This window comes from Trichosurus vulpecula, chromosome 4, assembly GCF_011100635.1.
Source record: "Trichosurus vulpecula isolate mTriVul1 chromosome 4, mTriVul1.pri, whole genome shotgun sequence".
Lineage (NCBI taxonomy): Eukaryota > Metazoa > Chordata > Mammalia > Diprotodontia > Phalangeridae > Trichosurus > Trichosurus vulpecula.
Genome location: NC_050576.1, coordinates 375780627 through 375788225, shown reverse-complemented (window position 1 = coordinate 375788225; position 7599 = coordinate 375780627).

Sequence of the window (7599 nt, the reverse complement as noted above, 5' to 3'; positions counted from 1 at the left end):
CTGCCCCAGTAATTAGGTAAAACTTTTTTGAGTTAATAGACTTCTCATTTGGGATGTCATTCAGTGTTGGAGGGCTTGCTATAATCTGCACAATGTAATTTGCCAGTGGTAACACTGGAGGATTTAACCTTCTATAGGGAAACCCTCTTCGTTTTGGATTCAGTGCTGGACTTCCTCCATGACAGTGACACACACACACACATCTGTGGAGAACATATTATGGAGAGCATAATAATATGACCTTCATGGCCATAGTCATAATTACATAGAATTCAGCCATCTTCTGATGCAGTCTATACAACTTTTGGACCCCTCCATTTGTGAGGAAATGTTTCCTTATATCAAGACTAAATTTATCCCAACTCAACTTCCATGCATTGTTCCCACTTCCTTCAAAAACCAAGCAGAAGAATTCTTAATCCTCTTCCAAATGGCAGCCCTTCAACTACTTGAAGATAACTATTATGGCCTACTTTCCCCTCCTTTACCCACCCTCCAGCCCCAGGCTTCTCTTCTTCAGGCTAAGAATCCATAGTTTCTTTATCTGATCCTCATATTGTATGAAATCATGAACCCAAAGTCCTTCACCATTTTTATTCCCCTTCTCTGCATACTCTCTAGCTTGTCACCTGAACTTGACTGTACCCTCTGTACATGTCTCTAAAATTTAAGTTGATGGTTGAGTTTCCTGTGTATCCATATTAATTTATTTAGACAATTCCCCATTTTTCTTTTCATCAGGATTGTTTCTCTTTCTATCTCCAGAATTCAACTCTTTAGAGTTTCCCAAAGCTCTCAGGCCAATTTCTTCTAGAGAATTTTTAGTCCTTGGAATCTTACATAACCTTATTCTGAATCCTTGAATTCAATTCTCTCCAAAATCTAGGGTGCTTGTCAGACTATGGCCAGCTATGTTATATTCTTCTTTCTATAACAAACTCTAAAAGGAAGTGGTTGCTTCTCTCCAAGGTTCCCAACATTTCCCAACACAGCAACCACATCCTCCCCATTGGTGAGAGAATAGTTGATAAGTACTACTTATGTGGCATGAAAGATACTATCTGGGAGAAGAAGCATTAGAAAATAAATTAGGCTGGCCATTTAGCCAGAGCAAAGGATTACAGATTGACAACTCCAGTGTTGCAATCTGGTGGAGAACAGAGACCTGGAGAAAGGCCTCTAGCATTTTGGATATATCCTCTTGAGCATTTATGGTTGAATGTTGACTAGAATCATGGCAGATGAGAAGCTTTTAACAGATTGTGACCTGCACAGTTGGAGAGAGTACCCACATTAACACGTGGATATCATGGATCCATTAAGAGTATTGACGTATGAATTTATTAGATACATTGCTTTTTTGAGGGGCAGAGAAGAAAGGTGTGGCATAGAGCTGGAAGCATTCCCCAAATGGACTCATGGAGTGAGAAATTTGAGAATCTCTAGCCTAATTATCTCATGTTATTTGGAGGAAAATTGTGGCATGAACAATGGAATCTGCTTTGACACAGTTAACAGGCAATAAATAAAATAGCCTATTCTAAATATTTAGCTAAAATCATCCTCACCCTCTAAAAGCTCTCCACTTTATTTGCGAATTAAAGCTTTGCACAATAAAAAATGATGTTTGATTTTTATATGTAAGAAATTTGTGGAGTTTGGAGAAAATCCAACCTAACTTACTGAACATGTAGGTTGTTGATTCTCAAGTACTATATCTCAAGCGCAATTTGTTCATGAGTCAACATTTAAGGAACACTGCTTGAGGGTTTGTGTGGGGTTTTTGTTTCACTTTAATAAAGATTTTCATTAGGATGAAAGAAGTCTATGACTCATTTTCCTGAATTATACACATTGAAGAAATCCATACATACAATTGGCCTTGTTGGAACTGGCATTTCTTAGTAATACTGAAAGAAAGATTTCATGGTGGCATGCATTGTCCCTCACAGATATTTCTTACATCCCTCATCAGGTTTGAAAGAGCCTCTTTTTTTTGTCTCTTCACACCTTTCATTTAGGGGTGGGTGGATCTCCTATAATAATGATGTAGAACTATGCATACTATTGGAGGAGAAAGGTATTTCTTCTCTGAGCACTGTTGGAAATGAGGAAGAATCAGAAAGTTACTGAATCATACACAATCATAGGACCTCAGAATTGGAAAGAGCTGCAGAAGTCATCTACTCCAACCTGTATCCAAACAGAAATATTTTTAGCAATATCTCCTAAGACCAAGGTTTGAATCTTGAGTCTGCTATTTACTCTCTTTTTGAACTTAGCAATTAATTTAAATTCTCTGGACCTCAGCCATGTGTGTGGGGGGTGGGGCTGGTCCTGGCCTAAGCTAGGTGCTTGAGACACAAAGACAAAAAACAAATGCTCCCTGTCCTCGAGAATCAGTCCTTGTTCTCAAGTATCTTAGGTTCTACTTGGAGCAAACAACATGTACATAGATAAGTATATAGAAAATGTGTACAGAATAAATATAAGGCAATTTTGGAAGGGGCAAAGAACCCCAACAACTGGAAGAATCAGGTCTCTTGAAGGAAGTAGCACATGAACCAAAGGAGGGAATTTTAGGGAAGGGGAGCAGTGTGTGCAAAGTCATAGAAGCAGAATTTGTAATGCCATGTATTGGGAATAGAAAATAGGCCATTCTGGTTGGAATATAGAGTTCATGAAAAGTGGTAATGTTTCCTAGTAGAAGAAAGATTGGTTGGAGCTAGTGTGTGAGGGGCTTTAAATGAGAAGAAAATAAGTATTTATTAAGCTCCTACTATGTTCAAAGCACTGTGCTAAGTGCTTTACAAATATCTCGTTGGATTCTCACAGCAGGCCTATGAAATGAGGAAACTAAGGCAGACAGAAGTTAAATGATTTGCCTGGGATCACACAACTAAGTGTTTGTGGCTGGATTTGAGCTCAGGTTTTCCTAATTCCAGGACAAATAATCTATCCACTGTACCGCCTAGCTGCCCCAGACAAAGACAAATGTCAGACAAAGGACTTTGTATTTTATCCTAAAGGCAACAAAGAACCACTGACACTTCCTGGGCAGAGACTCCGAGTGACAATGTTGGATCTGTGCATCAGGGATATCAATCTGGCAGCTGTGTAGAGGATATATTGGAAAAGTGAAAAACAAATGGACTCAAATGGAACCATTAGGAAGTTAACACAATAGCCAGTATAAGAAGTGATGAACTACAGTGATGTCAGTATACATGGAGAGAGGGAATAGTTATTAGAACTGTTGTGGACCTAACTGACAGTTGGACAAGAAAGTAAAGGAGAATGAAGAATTAAGAATGACTCCAAAATTGTGAAACTGAGTGACTGGAAAATGATAGCCATAGCAGAAGTCGGAAATTTTGGAGGAGGGGTAGATTAGGAAGGAAGATAATGATTTCTGTTTTGGACATATTGAAGTGCCTTTAGAATGTCCAAATAGAGCTGTCTAGCCTTTGATAGTTAGGTATGATTGGAACTTGCTTAGGAGAGAGATGTTGGCTGGATATGTAGACTTGGAGTCACCAGCGTGAAAAGGTCATCAAACCCATGGGGCTGATGCAATCACTGAGAGAGGGAGAGAGACAGAGAGAGAGAGAAATGGACACAGAGACAGAGAGAGAGAGAGAGAGAGAGAGAGAGAGAGAGAGAGAGAGAGAGAGAGAGAGCAATAAGAAAGAGCCCTAAACTTGGAGTCAGGAGAGAAGATCTGGAATGACTTCTTCCCCTGGTGTTTACTAGCTTTGTGACCATGGGGAAGTCACTTAAACTCTCTGACCCTTAGTTTCTTCACCTGTAAGAGATGATAATACCTATCATACCTATTTCACAGAGTTGTCCTAAGGACCAAAATTATGTAATTTATTTAAAGAGTTTTGTAAACCTTAATGGGTAATAAAATGTCAGTTATTATTATTATCATTATTATTTGAACCTAGAGTACTTCACATTTGTTCCTGTTTTAGTTCATCTTCCCAGCTTCAGACCGTCATTCTAATCTGTCAAGAATGTTCAGTCTTGACTCCTCAATCCCTATTGCCTTTAGAATCAAATATAAGACATCTCAAGACTTCTAGGACACCATGGTATACATTCCTTTGTTTGGCTCTTATAGCCCTTCACCACTTGACCTAATTCACTCTAAGCCAATGGTAACTGTTTCTCTTTGGAACAGCAAACCTGAGGGTCTTCCCCTCCCAACTTGATTTTTTTTCCTTTCTTTTTCTAATTAAAGGGGCCATCCCTTGACTCACTTCTTAAAGAGGCCTATTCACTGAATGGGCTTTACCTTACTCTAAGTGAGTACAAGAGAAGTCATTAGCCTAAAAGGGTCATTGCATCCTGAGTCATCTCCAGTCATCCTGTTCGCTGGATCCAGATGGCTCTGGAGGAGAAAGTGAGGCTGGTGACCTTGCACAGCCCTCCCTCACTCAAATAAAGTCAACTGCAAGTCATGTCATCATTTCCCTGATGCCATGATCTTCTTCGAAAATGAAGGACAAACACACAACTTGACCTAATCTACCTTTCCAATCTTAGTACATACTATTTCCCATAAACGATGATCCAACCAAACTGTCCTTCTACTGTCCTCTACCCTTCTCCCATTTCCATACAAAGGCATTACTCTTGTACTTTATGCCCAGAATGCACTCCCCCCTCAACACTACCTCTTAGAACCTCTTACCTCTTTTTAAAACTCTGTTCAAGCACAACTTTTCACACAAAGTCTTTCTTGAGTCCTAGAGACTTCCCCACCAAAATTCTACTTTGTATTTGTGAACATTGTGTAGGAGGATGTAGGGACTTTTTTTTGTCTTTGTATCCCTAGAGCCTAGCACAGTGCCTGGCATCTAGTAGAAGCTTTATAAACATTGCTGACTGACTGGTCCTTTTCACTTTGTATTACTCACAAGTTTGGTAAACATCTAGAAGTACTAAAGATTGCAGGTCCAGCTATGGTACTTTGTGCCACATCATTTGTTATTGATTTACTAAATGGTATTTGTTTGAACTGTGTTCCATCAGTTATGAATTCACCTGAGCATAACCTTATTCAACCAATTTTTTCCTACTTTGCCCTCAAGGGTATCTTTTTACAGGATCTTGAAGTAACATAGGAAACTGATTGGATATAATGCACAGGCTATATATCACAGTGCAGGAACTATAAAGTAATAAAAATAAACTCATTCTTTTTTTCCTGCCTTTAGTTGTATTATTCTCCATCCCCTGGAGTATCCTCTGCCTTGTTGCCTTCTACATTTTGGAATCTTACTCATCCTGCAAGGTTCAGTTTCTCTAAATGTTCTAGCCAATATGAATTTCTGTCCTCTTTAAACTATTATCATCAATCCAAAGATTTAACACACAATTGTCTTCAGTTTCTTCTTGTTTTCACATTATCTCACCTATCAATCAGCAGGACCTGCCAGGTGCTCAGCCTTGTGTCAGTATGGTGTTGTGGGTGTAGATGAGATTGGCCTTTGACCCTAAAAACGATTAACACATGAAGCTATCAGAGGAGAATATAAGATAGTATACAATGAGGTTGTGTATTGCATTGTGTACACAGGAGAGCTAGAATGGTGGGCACAGAAGGCTTCATGGAGGAGGTATGGCAAGAGATGAACCTTGAAGGATGTTGGATAGGTGAAAGGAAATAGAAATAGCATTGGCTTTTCTCTCCAAGGCCAAAATCTGTATATATTCCATGATCCCATGCTCTACTATGTTCTCTAGAAGATTGTAACCTGAATTACCCCCTTCTTTCCAGTCTTCAACCTTTGCCTGTCTACTGGTTTCTTCCACATTGCCTTCACCCATCCTTAACACAAACAAGTGAAAAACACCTTCACTAGACCTCTTATCCTTCATATTATCTCTCTACTCTGTTTCTCAGCCAGATTCCTAGGAGGGGGGAAAGCTATCTATACTCTTGGTTTCCATTTTCTTTAATTTACTCCTTCACCCTTTACATTCTGGCTTCCAACCTCATCACTCAACTGAAATTTCACTCTCTAAAAATCACCTTTTTCAAAAAAACCATTTATTTTAAACATTCTTTTCTTTTTAAATTTTAAGTTCCATATTCTCTCCCTCCCACCCACTCCTCCCCCACCCACTGAGGAAGGAAACAATATAATACATGTGAAATCATCGACAAGTGAATTTTGGGTATGTTTAAAGGCAAGGACCTAGAAGACCACATGTGGCCTCGAGGCTGCAAGTTCCCCACCCCTGATTCTAAGCTTTAATTAAGCAAACTGCTCATCTAGCATCAAGCCAGCTACCTGTTTGTATTCAATCAGATTAGGAGCATGTACAGAAAAAAAGATCGTGCAGATGTGAGAAACTTTCTAAATTCTTTGTAATGTTAAATAGTCAAATGTTGTAACAGTACAGACAGGATCTGGGGGAGGCAAGAGGACAGAAGAGAGAGAGTGGCATGGAGAACGGAGTAATGAAGAGAGCTCCCAGAGTTTTAATTGCCTCTACTTCCTACTGTTCTGTTGATTCTGAAAATAAAAGAATAATACTAAGTGCCAGTAACAGCAAACACAAATGATGTACTCTCTTGGCCGCTGGATTATTATCATTCACAAACATTTCAACTCAGTTATCCAACAAGCATTTATTAAGTACCTAATGTTTGCAGAGTACTGTGCTTGGTTAATAGATAAGTCAAATCAGATGGAGAAACATTTATTGAGTGCCCACTACATTCAAGGCACTGTGCTAACTGCTGAGATCCAAAGTTTACAGAACATGTAGTATCTATTTTCCTGAAGCTTACAGTCTATTAGGAGAATACGACATGTGTGCTTCATGTGTTGATGTTTAAAACTGTGTTTCTTAGCATTCTTTGCCTCTTTTATAAGCTCTCTGCTATTATCACTCTAGAACTAGAGGGTTACATTGGATTTTACTGTTTCCTAGGTTCATAGGATCATAACTTTACACTAAGTGACACTGGAGGCTACTGAGTCCAATCACTTCATTTTACAAATAAGGCAACAGAGAAGTCAATTTGTCTTTTGTTCACCAGGCTAAAAAAATTATTATCTAATGTCCAACTTCTTGGTGATAAGCCTCCCTATATTGAATTAGGCTGGTCTGGGCAAATCTCTTAACAAACTCTGTCTGCTTCAGTTTCCTCATATATAAAATGGGGATAATATTAGCGCCTACCTCCCAGAATTGTTGTGAGGAACAAATGAAATAATAATTATAAAATGCTTAGCACAGTGCCTGGCACACAGTAGCTGTTATAGAAATATAAATATTATTCAGAAGCCAGACAATCTGTTCCTAGGGCTCATGTCTTTCAAGCGTTAGTAAAACTTGCTAGAGGTTTTAGTCCACTGGCACAGCTTTCAAAACCCTAGGCTCATCTTTATGCTACAACAAGGCATGGCAGGACACATATACAGATGATTCTAAAGCAACATAAGTGTTGTTGAGATTGTGCTTCAAAAGTTAATCCTCAATAATTAGGCTGTGAATTAGTCAATGGATTCTCACCATATCATAAGCTAAACATGAGTTTGATTCAAAATAATCACTATGAGAGAGCCTAGACAGAGC